This window comes from Acomys minous (assembly GCF_964271855.1).
Source record: "Acomys minous genome assembly, chromosome: 13".
Lineage (NCBI taxonomy): Eukaryota > Metazoa > Chordata > Mammalia > Rodentia > Muridae > Acomys > Acomys minous.
Genome location: NC_140495.1, coordinates 101,880,818 through 101,899,638, shown reverse-complemented (window position 1 = coordinate 101,899,638; position 18,821 = coordinate 101,880,818). Strand labels below are relative to the sequence as shown.

At 46.3% G+C, this 18,821-nt stretch overlaps 1 pseudogene across 1 annotated transcript; it reads left to right on the top strand.

Moving 5' to 3' along the window:
- Nucleotides 1–7,636: 7,636 nt before the first annotated feature.
- On the top strand, nt 7,637–17,353 carry LOC311581826 (elongation factor 1-alpha 1-like; annotated as a pseudogene). Its single transcript has 3 exons — nt 7,637–7,852; nt 8,962–9,016; nt 16,228–17,353. The product of its transcript is annotated as an elongation factor 1-alpha 1-like (transcript).
- The last annotated feature ends 1,468 nt before the right edge of the window (nt 17,354–18,821 follow it).

Genomic DNA, 18,821 nt, shown 5'->3' with positions numbered 1-18,821 from the left:
CGTGGGCAGACATGGTGCTGGAGAAGGAGCTGAGAAGTCTACATCTCAGTTTGTTTGTTTTTGAGACAGTGTTTCTCTGTGAAGCCTTGGCTGTCCCGGACTTGCTTTGTAGACTAGGCTGGCCTCGAACTCACAGCAATTCTCCTACCTCTGCCTCCCCGAGTGCTGGGATTACAGGCGTGCACCACCATGACAAACTGAGAATTCTCCATCTTGATCCCAAAGGTAGCCAGGAGCCAGGAGCCAGGAGCAGACTCTCATTGCATCCTGGGCAGGGCATGATCCTAGGGAACCTCAAAGCCCAGCCCCCACAGTGATGCACTTCCTCCAACAAGGCCACACCTCCTAATAGTGCCACCCCCTGTGAGCTAAGCATTCAAACATATGAGTCTATGGGGGCCCCTGAACCGATTCAAGCCTTACCTCCATCCCAGGTTCAGTGTTTCAGATTTTAAATAAAGGCTTATTTGTAGGTGGGGCATGGTGGCATACGCCTTTAACCCCAGCGCTCAGAAGGCAGAAGCTGGCAGCTCGTGGCCAGCCTTGTCTACAAAGCGAGTCTAGCACAGCCATAAAAGGATTGGCCTAATGGCCCATTGCATGGGTGTCAGTTCAGAATTAATCACCTCTGTGATGTGATGGGACCAGGTTTAGTGTCAGGCTGGGGTTTGGGTTTATTTAGGACTCACAAAGTAGCTAATATTCTCCCAAAACAGTTCCTGGTGTTGTATGTAATGGGCAGGCGAACCCCCCCGGAGCTTGTGAAGCAGAGCCTGTATTCATTTCTCAGAGAAGGAAGTGAAGTTGGAACTTGCAGTCACCTTCCAGCTTCAGGAGACCTTGGTCCTAAACCAGCTCCCGAGTGAGCATGCCAGCACTGGTGCTGTTGGCCCAAGCAGGCAGGAAACGCTGCCAGCAAGTCTCCAGGGCCGGCAAGACTCCCCAAGGATCTTTTGGAGCAAATGGATCAACTGTTTTTAAGAAAGATAGCAATGAAAGGGGGCGGGGGGTGGGGGGGCAGGGCGGGGAAAGCTGTTGAAAACAAAAATGTCCTTGGTGGCCATTAATTCTTGGCTTCCAGAGTATCAGGAATGATTCAAGTGTCCCCCGGGAATAAAACCTCCCATGGCGATTTCATTGCTTGTTGTCGTGTGCTCTGGTTTCCGTTTCAATGGCTTCTTTCCTGTTACAATAAACATTACAGCGCTCGGTTCCAAAGGAGGGGGTAAAATGGAGGTTTTTGGAGTGGGGTTCTGTTCTGAGTGAGCCTGTGTGCATGATTTGGCTGTGGGGTGGTGTGTGTGTGTGTGTGTGTGTGTGTGTGTGTGTGTGTGCTCATTTCTGCTACTCCTTTCCTGCCTCAAAGCTGTATATCCCTCCGTTGAAAATCTCCTTCTGTAGCAGCTTTTGCAGATTTTCTGGTCGAATTGAGCTTCCTGAATGGGCAGGGGAGAAGATTTTTTGAAGAGGCTTGCTACACTGAAGGTTCCCTGTCCAGGGCAGAGGCACGCAGATCTCTGTGAGTTCCAGGACAGCCTGGTCTACAAAGCAAGTCCAGGACAACCAAGGCTACACAGAGAAACCCGGTCTCAAAAAAAAAAAAAAAAAAAGATTCTCTGTCCAGGGGCTTGGAGAGTGACAGGCATGTAGAGTTTGTGCGTAGGATGTGTGAAGCCTTGGGTCTGACTCGAAACTACGAGGACCTTTCTACCTCTCTGTCCTTTATCAGACAAAGAGCTGAGGGGCATCCTGGCTCAAAAGCTTTCAGCACCGGGCCTTTGGCTGGACTGGGGTAAAAATGGATGCTACACTGATCATGAACTGGGAGACTCTAGCAGTGAGGAGGCCTGGTTAGGTCTGGCAGAGAGAAGGAAGGGACTGCTATCAGTCAGCAAGTCGGTGTGTGTAGTTACTGAAATCTCGACCTGCAGCCAGCACAGCCAAGAGGGAAATGGCTCCAGAAAGCATTTCTGAGCCAGAATCAGAGGGCTATGCTGAGCATAAGGGCTGAGCTGGCTGCAGTGACAAAGGAGGTCTAGAGGGGGTGTGGCTCCAGAGGATGAAGACCAAAAACTGACACCAAAGGTGGGTGCCACACCCATTTACATGTCAGGAGGCTGAGTTTCTGGTTGGGATCCCCAGAGCCTTGTCCTCTGTTGTCCCCTCAGGGGCCAGCTTCATGCTGGATGCCCAATGGGTGCCTAGTGGGTGCTGGGTGGATTTGAAAGGTTGCAAGTGTAAATGTTCACCCACAGTTGTGGTCCATCACTGACTGTTAGAGGTCTATTGACTTTCCTACCACACAGACTGTGGGTCAGGCAGCCAATACCCCCGATGCCTGGTGCATGCCCAGGGCTGGGGTGAAACCCCAGGGCACAGTTCATGGCCAGGACTGGCTCACCATCTAAAGGCAAAATGATTATGAAATACCAAGAACACATCAAAAAATAACCTGACAGGCATTACCTAATAATAATATTCCTCTCCTACTTGAAGTCACTCTCTTAAAGACATTTCTTTCCAAATCACAGCCCTGTCAGTCCAAGCCCCCTGTCTCCACCCCCCTGCCAGGAGCTTCCATGACAGCTCTGAGCTGGGTTCCGCCCCTGACAATCAGCCTGCTTTTCAAGCAGTCAAAGCTCCTTTTCCTCTGGCAGGTTAGAAATAGCTGCAGTGCCCACACCTGGCCTCCCCTCACTGCCATGCCTCAGAGAATCCTCCCACCCTTGTGTGGAGGGGCCTCTCTTGTGGGTCTCAGGCCCTGGGAAATCTTCCTTGGTGGAAACAGTCCCACAGCCTCCCGGGAGCCACTTAACTTAGCACTTGTGGATGCGACACAGGGAGAAAAAGAAGAAAGGCTCAGTCGGGTGTGGTGGTGCAAGCCTCTAATCTCAGCCCTTGGGAGGCAGAAGCAGGCAGATCTCTGTGAGTTCAAGGCCAGTCGGGTCTAAAAAACGACTCCAGTACAGGCCAAGGCTAACACAGAGAGACCCTGTCTCAAAAAACCAAAACCAAAACAACAATAATGAAGAAGAAGAAGAAGAAGAAAGGCTCTGTGTGTCAGTTTCCCAAAGGCTATGGGCTCGGGGCTGCCCTTCCAGAGTGTCCTGATGTCTCTGCAGGGGAAGATGGCAGGTGCAGCAAGGCTGGTTGTCTGGTTTCCATCTCCCTCTACCACACCCCATAGCCATCTGTCTGTCTTCGGAGCACCATCATCCTGTTATTTTAATCTCTCCTTCCTTCCTGAATTCCATCTGAGTCCAGCACTGCCCTCACCGCAGCCTGCCATGAGACTGCACTGGATCACTCCCAGCTCCTTGCAGACACACATTCTCCTGAGCCTGAGGGGAGGCGGGGCGGCCTGCTCCATACTCCAGGTCACCTGCCTTTAGGGCTTACTTTTCCTGGATGCCCACTGGTGCCATCAATTTTCTGTCATCAGCCTGAAGCTCTTCTTTCTTCCCTTGTATCAAGGGTGGACCTTCACAATGTGTTCCAGTGCCTGGGAGACTCAAATCTATACTCAAGACAAACTATGTGCTGGTACCTAAGATAAGCCTGGGCTGGGCACACCGAAGGCTCACCTTGGGGAATGCTATGGGGCCTTGTGATAGGATGAATGGGTGTGTGTCCCCTACTCCTAAGTCGCATATTGAAGTCCTAGTCTTCAAAGGGACTTTGGGTCTAATTTAGGGCATGAGTTATTTGGCCCTCACAAATGGTATTTGTGAGGGAGGATTCATTCATTAGCAAGTATTCTATTGCTAGTCTCTGATCTGCCCTTTTCCAAGCTGCCCTCAGTTTATCTTATGTGCTGGGATCATAGGTACAATGAGCAAACACCCCGGACAGCAAACAGGCACGGTTCTCTTCCAATATCACAGACCTGGATGTGTAAACAAACATACTGCAAAGCAAATGGAGACCGCTTGCTGAGCTCCGACTGTTTCCTGAGACAGAATGTCCCCCCTCTCCCCCCAGAGATGCAGCCACTAGCCCTGTCATTGCTAGCACTGTGCCTTTCCTGCCACCAAGAAAGAAGTAAAGCGTTTGTAGCGAGGCTTATCAGAGTCTGGAGGCAGAATGTGTGTGTCTCATGTGGGTGTATGACTCTCGCCATCTCATATGCCAAGTGGCTTGAACTCTTCTGGTTTTGAGGGACCAGAGAGGTGCAGGCTGATGTACAGACTGCTCTTCCCCTTGGGAACATGTGACCCACAGACCTGGTGGCATTTGAAGTATCAGTGGCAGATAGGGTTGTGTAGCGGTCAGAGGACACTGCGTGAGTGAAGGCCTGAGCAGATGTGTGTTGTTGACATGGGCACGGCCACGTCATGGACAAATGCCTCAGCTCTTTGGGAATGGTAAATAAAGCCTTCGTGGGTGAGGGCTCGGAGGGATGTCAGAGCCTTTCCTTAGGGGGTCCAAGTTAAGGGACCCCAATGTTTTCCAATCAGTGTCTTCACTTTAACTGCATATACTCTTCAGTGGTGAGGCTTAGCTCATGGTGAGGTAATTAGGCAAGTGATGAGTCCTTGCTCCTGGTTTTTTGACAGTTTTAGCCCCACAGTTGGAGGTGGAGGATTAGATCTCAGGGCCTGTTGTTTCCCTTTGTTATTTTATCCAGCAGTGCTACCAGTAACCAGCCTAGACCATTGTACGTCTTAGTTTTCCAGAAACATCTCAAAGATTTTTGTATTGAATCATTAAATCCCTTGCCTGTCAGAAGTGGTGAGTCAGGAGTCACAGACTCACTCATATTACATAATCCATTAAAGAGTTCTCCTTGTAGATAATGTCCCCTCTATTATCAAGAGGAACTTTTTTGTAACTGTAGGCATAGTCAAATTAGAGTCAGCACCAAAAAAACAAAAAACAAAACAAAACAAAAAACCCTACTGGGCATATTAGAAACATTTATCCTTACTATTCCATTCCTTAAGGACCATGCTTGATCAAAAAAAAATTTGTATTAGTCAAGGTCCTTCAGAACCAATAGTGTGCATGCATGCAAGTGTGTACATGTGTGAGTGTGTGTGCATCCAGGACAGCCAGGGTAAAAACCCTGCCTTAAAAAAACAATGATGGCCAGGACAGCCAAGGCTACAGAGAGACCCTGTCTTGAAAAAACAAAACAAAAAAAAAACCAAAAAAACAAAAAAACCCCGACAGGGCTGGAGGGATGGCTCAGTGGTTAAGAGCACTGCCTGCTCTTCCAGAGGACCCAGGTTCAATTCCCAGCACCCACATGGCAGCTCACTTCTGTCTGTAATTCCAGTTCCAAGGGATCTGACACCTTCACACTAATGCACATAAAAGATAAAAAAAAAAATAAATTATAAAAAAAAAAAGACAAAAACTGACAACAAAAATAATAAGTTTTTTTTTATACTTAAAAATCAATGCACCAGACATTACAACAAATACATGGCCATGATGGAGGTGTTACAGTAGGAAAATTAACCGGAAGACAAACATACTTTAAGACTTAAATAGGAGAACTTGCTTCTTAGCTATTCTAGGGGCCAGTGCAGCCTCCTACTGAACGGTACAGGATGCAGTGTGGAAGTCAGCTATGGTAGAAAGAGAAGGAGCTAGGAAGGGACAGAACACAAGAAGTTTCAAAAGCAGGAGTGACAGTAACAAGTTTAAAGGAAGGACAAAAGAAATGACTGTAGTTTTTAAGTATGGGAAAAATCAGGAAGTATATCGTAGGAGGAAGATAAATTCACTTAAAAGTACAGTGAGTTTAATATAAATTCTGTTCCGGGACAATATAATAGGCCTCAATGTGGTAAGATTCAGAAATGAGTCTTTTAAAACTGTCAGCAGGCAAAGTTGAGTTGTATATAAAGAAAAAACTTGAAAATACTTTAATTATACCTTGTGCCAGTTGGATGGCATTTTTCTACATTTTTTTTTTTTACTTTCTTCTTATTCCCTCTTAATCTCTCTTAGCAATTCTGATTTGCATATTCCTCTCCACAGAAAAAGAGATAATGATTTATAAAGTAACAAGCTGAGCTTCAAATATGCAGGAATTTATCTCAGAGGGGTTTTCAACATGCATCTTGGCTTTTGTGGAATGTTGTTTGAGCTGTTTCAAAGCTGACCTATAGTCAAACAAGAAATCCAATTCTAGGGCCTGTGACAAGGCTCAGCAGCTAAAGGTACTTACTTACCACCAAGACAGGCGATGACTTTGAGCACCAGAATCTACTTGATTGAAGGAAAGAGTTCATCCCCAACAGTTGTCCTTTGATATCTGTAAGTGCCTCGTGACACACACACACACACACCCCACATATTAAAAATATACAAGGCTCAGTCTTGGGGGAATCAGCTCTGCTGGGTGATATTTCTAAGCTTGGAAGCGGTCCTTCTGCAGAGCTAGGCGATTCTCACAGCCTATTCTCAGGAGTCTGGAAGAAGGGACCAGGAATTCACAGACAGTGATGGAGTGTGTTCAGTGGCTGTGGGAGTCTGGGGTCCCTATCTGGGATAGGGGACACCGAGTACGTATGGGATACAGGGTCCTCGTGCAGGCCACATGGGTGGGTGAAACTGGTAGGAAGAGTCTGGGGGTCCCAATATGGAGAGGGAGGACAGGCCATCAGGCAAGAGATATGTGGTCCTCAGGGAGGCTACGGAATGCGAGGGTGGCATTGGCAGTGTGGCTCTGGTGTCCCTGCCTGGAGGAAAAGGGCCAAAGGGGAAGGAATTGGAGGAGGTTGTTCAAGATATGAGATCCTCAGTAGGGGTTGGGGAGCACGCCGCAAGAGTTCCTGAACAAAGCACAGAGTGGGTGGAGTTAGGGTCCATTCCAGGAGAGGGGGTCCAAAGAGTGGACCACGGGGGTGGGGGGGCTGGTAGCAGGAGTCTAGGGTCCCTATGTGGAGATGGGACACCAGGAGAAGTAAGGCGGAGGACTTGAAAGCCAGGGAGGGCTGCAGGCAGCTCGAGCTCTCCAGGTGAATGTTACTCCCCTGTGGCTGAGCTGTAGTACTTGTTACGGGCACGCTGGCTGTCAGCTTCCTGACCAGCCTGGAGGTGAGCACGTTGCTTTGCATTGTTGTCATCACAGGCAGGAGCCAACCCCGCCACCGTGTGTCTCCTGTTCCTTCTCAAACCGAGGCACAATTCTTCACCCTTTAAATGATTGCCATAAGTGGTTCTACCACAGCAACAATACAATTAGCTCTCATGCATATGAGTGTACTCAATGCTAACTAACCATATAACTAAAATGGTTAAAATGGTAAATGTTATGGTATATACTAATATATCTACACAAACCCAAAATAAGTCAGTAGACAAGGAGAAAAGAGCTAAAATAACATCCACTGAGTAAACAGAACCTACAAAATGATCCTCTTTCTCTACCAAAAGGGGATTTATTAGAATGACTTACGGGGGGCCGGAGAGATGTCTCAGAGGTTAAGAGCACTGACTGCTCTTCCAGAGGTCCTGAGTTCAATTCCCAGCAACCACATGGTGGCTCCCAACCATCTATAATGTGATCTGATGCCCTCTTCTGGTGTGCAGGTATACATGCCGGCAGAGCACTGTATAAATAATAAATAAATCTTAAAAAAAAAAAAAAAGAGTTACGGGCTGTGGTCCAGCTAATCCAACGATGGCTGTCGATGAACAGAAGACCCAGGAATCCAGCAGCTGTTCAGCCCACGAGGCTGGGTATCTCAGATGGTCCTCCGTATTTCCCAGGATCCAGAAGCAGGCTCTAATGCCAGTGAAGGAACGGAACTTGCTAGCTGAGGAGAGAGCAAAGCAGCAAAGAGCAAAAGCTTCCTTCTCCCATGTCCTTCTGCGGAAGGTAGAACCCAGGTTAGAGGTGAGTCTTCTCAGTTTAACAATCTGGATTAAAAACAGATCTTTCCCCTTCAAGTTAAGCAGAAACCCCTCATGGGTGTGCCCCTCCATTTTTGGGTTCTAGTTAATTCTGGGTGTAGACAAGTTGGCCACCAAGAACAGCCATTTTCTTTTAAAATAGTGCTTGCCTTACCTTTATTTGACCATTTTTTGGTAGAAAGGACAGTATATCTCCAGCAGCCAACCTCCAGGTTCCATGAAAGAAACTCTCAAAGGAATAAGATGGAGAGGGGTAGAGCAGGACACACACACACACACACACACACACACACACACGGCCAGAAAACCTCAGCTAGTTAACCCAGTTCCCCAAAGCAAAAATGCCTGGTACCAAATAAACTTCAGAGGACCGTGCAACCATTTCCATTTTGCCTAGGAGGAGAGCACATCCCATGGTCTAACAGAGAGATGCTCTGAGTGGGGCTAAGACCGTGACTGGTCCAAACGCAGGTCTTGATTGGCTCTGGTTGGCACTAAGAAGCAAGGCGCAGACTGGTTCAAAACACAACAAGCCTCAGTGACTGATTGATGCTGAGAGATAAGACGGTGATCTCGAGCAGTTCTCAACCTGTGGGTCATGACCCCGGGGGGGGGGGGCGGGGTGTACCACATCAGATATTCTACATATCAGATACTTACATTATGATTCATAACAGTAACAAAATTACGGTTATGAAGTAGCAATGGAATAATGATATGGCTAGGGGATCACCACAACACGAGGAACTGTATTAATGAGGTCGCAGCACCAGGAAGGTTGAGAATCACAGGAAATGGTTGTGTTGAGCCAGATATCTCTTCCGGAAGTATAATTAGTCTCCTTAGGCTAGCTCAGTGAGTCAGCGGGAGATACTCTTGTGTTACCCAAATGACAGGCTTCTCCCCAGAGTCCATTTCTTGGCTGTTCTCAGTGGTGTGGGCTGAGGTGGTGACATGTGGAGAAAGCAGCAACAGAGACAGATGTCTTGTGGCAGAGGAGGCAGGCTCCTTGTGGTGGCAGGCACGTTGCACCCCATTGATCCCGGCACGCACCCTGAAGCGTCCTGACTGTGGAAGCGCTCATCTGGCCAGACGCCTGACAGCGGAAGAAACAGATTCACGGTTTCAAAGCAGCCAGACCAGGAAGGTGGGCAATGGAAGTAGAAAAATGGGAAGAGAAGGCAGAGAATTGAGACGATGGAAAGATAAAAAGTTGCAAGGAGCTCCAGAAGAGAAACTGTAGACATTTGTCACTGGAGGAGTTCCAGGCACCTGTTATGGTGGTGGCGCACGCATTTAATCCCAGGCAGAGGCGGATCACTGTGAGTTCGAGCCAGCCTGGTCTACAAAGTGAGTCCAGGACAGCCAAGACTACAGAGAAACCGTGTCTAGGAAAACAAACAAACAAACAAACAAACAAACAAAGCCAACCAAACAAAAAACCAACCAACCGAATAAACAAACAACAAAACAAAACAAAAACAAAAACCAGGCGCCTGCAGAGGGCCAGAGATACAAGGATTGTAACACTAGAGGGCGCTGCTTGCAGCAGCTTCAGCCTGCGGACTCCTCTTCCCTGCTGCCAAACATGAGGGGAAATCTGCGGGTTCCCGCACTTGGAGAACTTCTTGCCTATCCATAATGTCTAAAGCAGTGGAGCAAAAAGACCCCTCAGCCAGCTGATGATTGACAAGACTCCCTTTGGAATTTGTGTGGTCTCATTGATTTGGAGAATGGCACTTCGGGTCTTATTAAAAGAAGCTGCAGCCGGGCGTAGTAGCGCACGCCTTTAAACCTAGCACTCGGGAGGCAGAGGCAGACGATCACTGTGAGTTCAAGGCCAGCCTGGTCTACAAAGCAAGTCCAGGACAACCAAGGCAACACAGAGAGACCCTGACTCGAAAAAAAACCAAACCAAATCAAACCAAAACAAAATGTTAGCTCACTTGTCTTTTAAGGGCTCCAGAGTTCAGGCGAGGGCTATTGATTCAGTCTCTTGAGAAAATATGTCTAGTGTCTATATGGAAGGTTGAGTCCAGCGACCTCTGCATGGTTACTATTGCATAGCCGGCTTTGTGTCGTCTGAGGTCTGGAGAGCCATTCCCAGGTGGTCTGTCAGATCTGGTGTGCTGGAGAAAACCAAACCAAACCAATCCAAACCAACAACAGCACAAGCACTTGCACACAATTCTGGTGTGTGTGGAGAGGTCAGAGTGGTGGGGATTTAAAGACATTGTTTTTTGTTTGTTTGTTTTGTTCTGTTTTGTTTTTGAGACAAGGTTTCTCTGTGTAGCCTTGGCTGTCCTGGACTCACTTTGTAGGTCAGACTGGCTTCGAACTCACAGCGATCTGCCTGCCTCTGCCTCCCGAGTGCTGGGATTAAAGGCATGCGCCACCATGCCGGGCTAAAGCCATTGTTTTTAAAGAGTTACATTGGGGTTATCAAATTGTATGGCCTGATATTTACCTAGCCTCCTAGCAGTCAGCCAGTATCTGTCCTTTTGTTCCACCAGGATTGAAGCCATAATACTGTACAAATATGGTGATTGGTTGCTCTAATATAATATCTTCAGCTCCTTTTAGCAACTCAGCACTGGCTGCCCACACCTGAGCGTTCATCCCTCTTGGAGGGCCATCGATGGTTTGTGTGATCTACCTATTTTGAATCACAAACTGTCAGTGAGAAGACCTCTCCCGTTAACTTCCAGGAACCCCAGCTTCCTGTGGTTAATGCACACACTGTCTAAACGGCTTTTATAGAGCCAGAGTAGACATTAATTGATCTTTGAGAGCTTTCCAAGCAGTTTGATGCTCTGTTATCCAGGTTACTCCTAATGAGGGCCTTTGTTACAGGTCTGTAATTATGCACCCATATTGTGTAACAGTCTACCATCCACAGCAGTGTCAGCTAGTTGCTGGGGAGTCTTGGGCTCCTGAATGCTGGAATTGCCTATTTCCAGTTGACTTCTAGGCTTTGCTAACCTTGCTGCAACTGAAGCCCCAGGTAAGTCACTCATCCCTTAGGAATTTGTGCTTTAGGGGAATTCTTTATATCTATAGCCAGTGAGAGGTTAAGAGTCTGGATGGTATTTTCAAGGCAAAATTCTTTTAAAAAAAAAAAGATGTGTGTGTGTGTGTGTGTGTGTGTGTGTGTGTGTGTGTGTGTGTGTGTCCTATCTGCATGTACATCTGCATGCCAGAAGAGGGCATCAGATCCCATTACAGGTCATTGTGACCCACCATGTGGTTGCTGGGAATTGAACTCTGGACCTTTGGAAGAGTAGATAGTGTTCTTTACCGCTGAGCCATCTCTCTAGCCCCCAGGCAAAATTCTTAAGTCAAAACGGTAAAGAGCAAGTGGTGGTGGGTCAGAAGGAATTCGCCTACGTCCAATAGAGTAAAGTAAGATTATTGAGTACACAGCAGCAAGGACAATGACAGAAACATGGACTACATGTAGATAGTGGGCCATGGGAGTCTTGATTTAGCAGCTATCATCTGTTTGTATGTGAATTCTCCTTCATATAATTCCCACCATGCAAATGAAGGCAGTCCTGATTGGCCAATGTTTGACTCTGGGTGGGGGGTGGATTTACAGGGCTTCAGATCTGTGGTACTAGGTTATAGTCAACTGGATTGGCCATGCCCAGTCATGTGATCCTCTACTCACCCTTTGTACAGAAAGGAACCCGTACTTTCTTTTATGGTATTATTAGGAGTGCTTCCTGAACCAATTTGGAAGTCCTTAGTAGGAACCCATTCCTTTTTTTTTTTTTTTTGTCTCTCTATCATGATTTTCTTTCTACACAAACACAAATGACTGCATATTCTAGTGAAGTTTCCTGTGTTAATGTAATACTTAAAAACCATTAGCCAGAGGCTGGAGAGATGGCTCAGAGGCTAAGGGCACTGACTGCGCTTCCAGAGGTCCTGAGTTCAATTCCCAGCAACCACATGGTGGCTCACAACCATCTATAATGTGATCTGATGCATACTGTATACATAATAAGTAAGTCTTTAAAAAAAGAACATTAGCCAGCAGAGCATGGTGGTGCACGCCTTTAATCCCAGCACTCTGGAGGTAGAGGCAGGTGGATCACTGTGAGTTCGAGGCCAGCCTGGTCTACAAAGCGAGTCCAGGACAGCCAAGGCTACACAGAGAAACCCTGTCTTGAAAAGCCAAAAAAAAAAAAAAATGATGGTCAAGTTTTTAAATACTTGGGGAAAGATTGCCCAGACATACTGAGAGGTGGGTTTTTTTGGTTTTTACTTTGCTGAGGGGTGAAGGTTTGTTCATTTGAACTAATTGTTGCAGGGGTGGGGTGGGGTGGGGTGGAGGGGTGGCTCAGCATCGAGGCAGCTGCTATTCCAGAGGACCTGAACTTGCCTCTTAGAAATGCCTCCCTCCTGCTGCTTAGGTTTGGATGTGTTCAAGTGTGTTCACTTCCTGCTGTTTCTGTTGTTGTTGACATGCAACTTTAACCCATGGTGGTCAGATAGGATGCAGGTCGTTAACTCAAAATTCTCATATCCGTTGGGACTTGGTTTGTTTCCTAGTTATGTGGTCAAGTTTGGAGAGAGTTTCATGAGCTGCTGAGAAGAAAGTATGTTCTGCAAGTGTTTCTGGAAGGTTCCGTGCATGTCTTCTTTCTAGATCCATTTGATTTATGACATTATTTAACTCCAACATTTCTGTTTCATTTTGGTCTGGGTGACCTGTCTATTTGGAAGAGTTTTGTACTGAAGTTGCCAACTGTCACTGTCTGAGGGGGTCAGTGTGTGATTTTAGCTGTAGCAGTGTTTCTTTTATGAACTGGGGTGCCTTTGTGTTAGGTTCATGGATACCAGAACTGAATATTGTCTTGGTGGATTTTTCCTTTGATGAATGTGCAGTGTTCTTCCCTATCTCTTATGATTAGTTTTGGTTGGAAGTCTACTTGATCTGATATTAAAATGGCTATGCTGGATGGCTTCTTTGATCCATTTGCTTAGAATATCTTTTCCATCATGTTACCTGAGGTGATTGTCCTTGATGGGGAGGTGTGTTTCTTGGATGGGGTAGAAAGACAGGCCCTGTCTTCTGATCCAGTCTGTTAGCTTGTGTCTTTTTATTGGAGAATGGGGACCATTAATATTTGCTATTAATGAACAAATGTGGGTGATCTGTGATATTCATGCCTGTCAGTTTGGAATTTTTTTTTTTTTTAAGATTTATTTATTATGTATGTATAGAATGTTCTGCCTGCATGTATACCCGCAGGCCAGAAGAGGGCTGTCAGATCATATTACAGATGGTTGTGAGCCACCATGTGGTTGCTGGGAATTGAACTCAGGACCTCTGGAAGAGCAGACAGTGCTCTTAAGCTCTGAGCCATCTCTCCAGCCCCCCAGTTTGGAATTCTTACTCTGTTATTTTCAGAGACTATAGCAGTTTGAAAGCTCACATTAAATCTCAGAACCTCATTCCCAAGCTGTGTGACCAGAGACAAATTATTTAGTTCATTGATTGACTTCCTCCAGTACTGGATGGTTCTAAGGAATCAATGAAAACAAAACAAAACAGTGTCTTAGTTAGGGCTACTATTACTATGATGAAACATTATGACCAAAAGGTTGCAGTTATTTTGTCAGTATGTCCTAATAATATTTATTATCAGCCCTATAATTATTATTATGGTGGTATTTTCTAACCTGCTAGCAATCAAGACACAGACACCTGTTACGTTTTAAAATAGCCTTAGTTAACCTGGGGTAGGGCAGATATTAATTCCATAAAGTACATCCTATATTGGGGCAGGATGATACCTGCCCCAATCCCATGTCATCTGCTCTTCTTCTTCTTCTTCTTTTTCTTCTTCTTCTTCTTCTTCTTGGTTTTTCAAGACAAGGTTTCTCTGTGTAGCCTTGGCTGTCCTAGACTGGCTTTGTAGACCAGGCTGGCCTCGAACTCACAGAGATCCACCTGCCTCTGCCCCCAGAGTGCTGGGATTAAAGGTGTGCGCCACCACGCCTAATTTCCGTCGAGCTACCTCCCATCTATAATCCCAAATACTTGCTACTTAACATCATCTGGGCCAAATCTCCATCCACACCTGCCATGTGCTTCTCCTCCGCCTGACCCATGGCGCAGCCTTCTTCTTCCTCTCTTCTCCTCCTGTCTCCCTCTTTCCCATGATTCTTTCTGTCTCCCAAAGCCCAGGGAACCTTAGCCACGCCTATCCTATTTGCCCAGCCCAGGTGTGATGGCCTTTTATTGGTCAAACAGCAAGGTCCTCAGGCAAGGATATAGTGTAGTCATGGGGCACAGAGACTGCAAGCAGTAATTAGCATAAAAATACATCAGACCAGCCTCCAAGAAAAAGGAATTTTTGGGCAAGAAAGGATTTGTCTTAGTTAAGGTTTCATTGTTATGAAGAGACACCATGGCCATTGCAATTCTTATAAGGAAAAAAGTTTAATTGGGGATGGCTTACAGTTCAGGTGTTTAGTCCATTCTCATCACGGTGGAAAGCTTTGTGGCACACAGGCAGACATGGTGTGGAAGAGGTAGCTGAGAGTTGAACATGTGGATCAGCAGGCAGCAGGAAGAGAGAGCCACACTGGGCCTGGCTTGAACTTCTAAAACCTTAAAGCCCACCCCTAGTGACACACTTCCTCCAAGAAGGCCACACCCACTCCAACAAGGCCACACCCACTCCAACAAGGCCACACCCACTCCAACAAGGACACACCCACTCCAACAAGGACACACCTGCTCCAAGGCCACACCCACTCCAAGGACACACCCACTCCAACAAGGGCACACCTCCTAAATGCCACTCCCTCTGGACCTACCAGGGCCATTTTCACTCAAACCACCACAGGGTTTATTTGGCTTACACTTCCAGATCACTATAGTTCATCACTGAAGAAAGTCATCACAGGAACTCAAGCAAGGCAGGAACCTGGAGGCAGGATGCGGAGGCTGTGGAGGGATGCTGCTTACTGCCTTGCTCTTAATAGCTTGTTCAGCCTGCTTTCTTATAGAACCAGGACCGCCAGCTCAGAGGTGGCCCCACCCACAATGAGCTGGGCCCTCGCCCATCAATCCCTAATTAAGAAAATGCCCTACAGGCTTGCCTCCAGCCTCATCTAATGGAGGCATTTTCTTCTTTAAGGTTCCCTCCTCTCAGATGACTTTAACTTGTGTCAAGTTGACATAAAGCTATCCAGCACAGGAACCTATAAAAATTGCCTGACGCAGTGAACACTAGATAAATATATATATATATTTTAAAGTACAATACCAGTTGGAGTTTGCCAGGTTTGCACTTTGGGAAAAGAATCTTCAGGGATAACTGTGTATTCAAGACCTCTGGACTATGATTCAGCCAGAGTCAGCTGTCAAATTTTCCCACAGCTCAATGGAAAGTCACTGAACTCAGCAGTGGCAACCCTCCAGTGTCAGTCTGCTGGAATTCACGGCTGACTCCTGAGCTCCAACACAATGGTGTTCTGTCAGGGATTGGAATCTAAGCAGGCGTGATAGTTTTTTTTGTTTTTGTTTTTTTTCCCTGACTGAAATGCTAAGTGTCTTCAACTGCTTGTTTTTTTTGCTTCCTTTGTTATCTATTTATGTTGCTATACCAACGGCACACTAAGACTCTGGTCTCTTCTCAACTGAACAGTTAGGCAAAGAAGAAAATATTTTGACTTCATACCGTCTTTCCAACAGAGACAATGATGTAGTTAGTAATTGTCACAGATCTAATCCCTAATCTGTCCCTAATCTCATATGTAGGTGCCCTAGGGTCCAGTCAGGAGGGATATTGTTATGAACACGGATTCAAGGCAGTCGGTCACAGGTCTTTGTTGGCTGAGTCAGGAGAACTGAAGATTCCCAGGAACATCTGGGCTAAATAATAAGTGATCCTGTCTCAAATAAAAACAGAAAAGAGTATAAATGCCTTCTTGAAATATATATGCATTAAAAAAAGACAAAAATAACAAAAAGACCAAAAAAAGAGGTTGAGGGATTTAGCTTAGTGGTAGAGCACTGGGTTCAGTCCTCAGCTCTGGAAAAAAAAGATGAAATATATATGCATACATGATATTACATATTATATAATATATACTATATTATATATACAGTTGAAGGCTGGCTGGTCTACATAGCTAATGAGACCCTAGCTTTTTTATTTTAAGATTTATTTATTTATTCAGAATAGGGCATCATATCACATTATAGATGGTTGTGAGCCATCATGTGGTTGCTGGGAATTGAACTCAGGACCTCTGGAAGAACAGTCAGTGCTCCTAACCACTGAGCCATCTCTTCAGCCCCTGAGATCCTAGCTTTAAAAAATTGTTTTGACCCAGTGAGGCAGGATGAGAGAGGTAGTGGGGGCAAGCCCCGAGGGGCTCTCGAGGAAATCATTAAGGAAGTCAGCACCTACATTAAGAAAATTGGCTACAACCCTGACACAGTAGCGTTTGTGCCAATTTCTGGTTGGAATGGTGACAATATGCTGGCGCCAAGTGCCAATATACTTTGGTTCAAGGGCTGGAAAGTCACCCACAAAGATGTTAGCGCCAATGGCAACACACTGCTGGAAGCTTTGGATTGTATCCTGCCACCAACTCGTCCAACCGACAAGCCCCTGTGACTGCCCCTCCAGGATGTCTATAAAATTGGTGGTATTGGCACTGTCCCTGTGGGCTGAGCGGAGGCTGGTGTTCTTAAACCTGGCATAGTGGTGGTTACCTTTGCTCCAGTCAATGTCACAACAGAAGTCAAGTCTGTTGAAATGCACCATGTAGCACTGAGTGAAGCTCTTCCTGGGGGCAATGTGGGCTTCAGTGTAAAGAACGTGTCCGTCAAAGATGTTAGACGTGGCAATGTTGCTGGTGACAGCAAAAAACGGCCCACCAATGGAAGCAGCTGGCGTCACTGCTCTGGTGATTATCCTGAACCATCCAGGCCAAATTAGTGCTGGCTGTGCGCCTGTACTGGATTGCCACACCGTTCACATAGCATGCAAGTTTGCTGAGCTTAAAGAAAAGATTGATTGTCGTTCTGGCAAGAAGCTGGAAGCTGGCCCTAAATTCTTGAAGTCTGGTGATGCAGCCATGGTTGATATGGTCCCTGGCAAGCCCATGAGTGTTGAGAGCTTCTTCTCTGCTTATGTTCCATTGGGTCTTTTTGCTGTTCGTGACACGAGGCAGACAGTTGCTGTGGCTGTCATCAAAGCTGTGGAGAAGAAGGCTGCTGGAGCTGGCAAAGTCACCAAGTCTGCCCAGAAAGCCCAGAAGGCTAAATGAATATTGTCCCTAACACCTGCCACCCCAGTCTAAATTGGTGGAAGAACGGTCTCAGAACTGTTTGTCTCAATTGGCCATTTAAGTTTAATAATAAAAGACTGGTTAATGATAACAATGCATCATAAAACCTTCAGAAGGATAGGAGAATGTTTTGTGGACCACTTTGAGTGGGTGTGTGTCAGTTTTAAATTATTAGTTTTCAAAACCAGTACTTTCTAACGGAAACTACTTGACCAAAAATCTGCCACAGAATTTTGAGATCCATTAAAACAAGTTTAATGAGAAAAAAAATTGTTTTGAGTCCCCCCCCTTTTTTAGATCAGACATTATTGTAACACACCTATGTTTTTCTTTATGGGAAAATTATGTTTATATATAAATGTATGTATGTATTGTATTTAAATTTTAATTGACACAGAATAATATGTGTGTGTGTGTGTGTGTGTGTGTGTGTGTGTGTGTGTATGTGTATGTATGTATGGCACCAGGTAATATTTTGGTGCACGTGTGTATTACATAATGTTCAACTCAGGGCTAAGATATGACTTCTTATTTACCACTTTTTGGTAATAAAAATATTGGCATTAAATACAAAGAGGTGTAGGAAGGGGTCTCTTATTAAAGGCGGTTAGAACCCAGGCGAGGACACGGCTCTGGGAAGCAGAAGACAAGAGGCAGAGATCGCACCGTGGACAGATGAGGAGGTACAACTGCGAGACACAAGGACCAAGACACAAGGAGAGTTGAGGGTCAACTTCCGCCACACCCTCGGCCCACTTGAGAGTCTCACGCAGGCAAGCAGATGCGCGAGCCTCTCTGGGTCCGTGTATTTCTACAGCTGCGACTCAAGAGCTGCTTATCTTCCCTCCAAGAGGCTTCTTGGGACGGAGCCAATGGGAGTCCAGGCTCTGGGAGAGTCTCAACGGAGCAGATGGGGCAGCGGCAGCCAGCAGGCTTGTTGCCTTTGGCGGAGAGCACCATCCTGGAAGTGAATGTCTTGTGAGTGAGCCCGGGCAGGCTCTGCCATTAGGCCTGAGCCAGGCAGCCGGCTTCTAGAATTTTCCCCATCTTCTCTGTATTTTCTGTGCCTGTTGAGAAGTTAATGCTTTCGGTTCCCATGGAGTAGTCACAAGCGCGTGGTGCGCAGGCTCAGGGGGCCTGTGGCCAAATTGTCCTTCTCCGGGGCCACAGTGTTGTCCACTCTAAGGCTGTTCATAACAAGTTACGTAATCTCACTGGATTCTTTCAATAGTCTCCTCTGGTGTGTGTGCTGTGACTGTCTGACTTTTACAGATGAGGAGGCGGAAGCTTAGACTTTTCACAGCCTAACTACCCACTTAGACTTTGCCCTCCTCTGGCATGGTGAGGTGCATCTGGAATCTCAGCTAGTCACGAGTTTTAAGCAGAGGATCACTTGAGCCTAGAGTTCAAGACCAACCTGGGGAATCTAGCAGGTCTGCGTCTCATTTTTTTTCATCCTTTATTTACTTATTGGAGGAGAGGGGAGTGCTTGCTCCACCGTGCTCATGCGGAGGGCGGAAGATACTTGGCTGTGATCACTCTCACCTTCTTTTTCTGTTTTTGTTCGTGTTTTTCTTTCTTTCTTTTTTTTTTTTTTTTTTTCGAGACAAGGTCTCTCTGTGTTAGCCTTG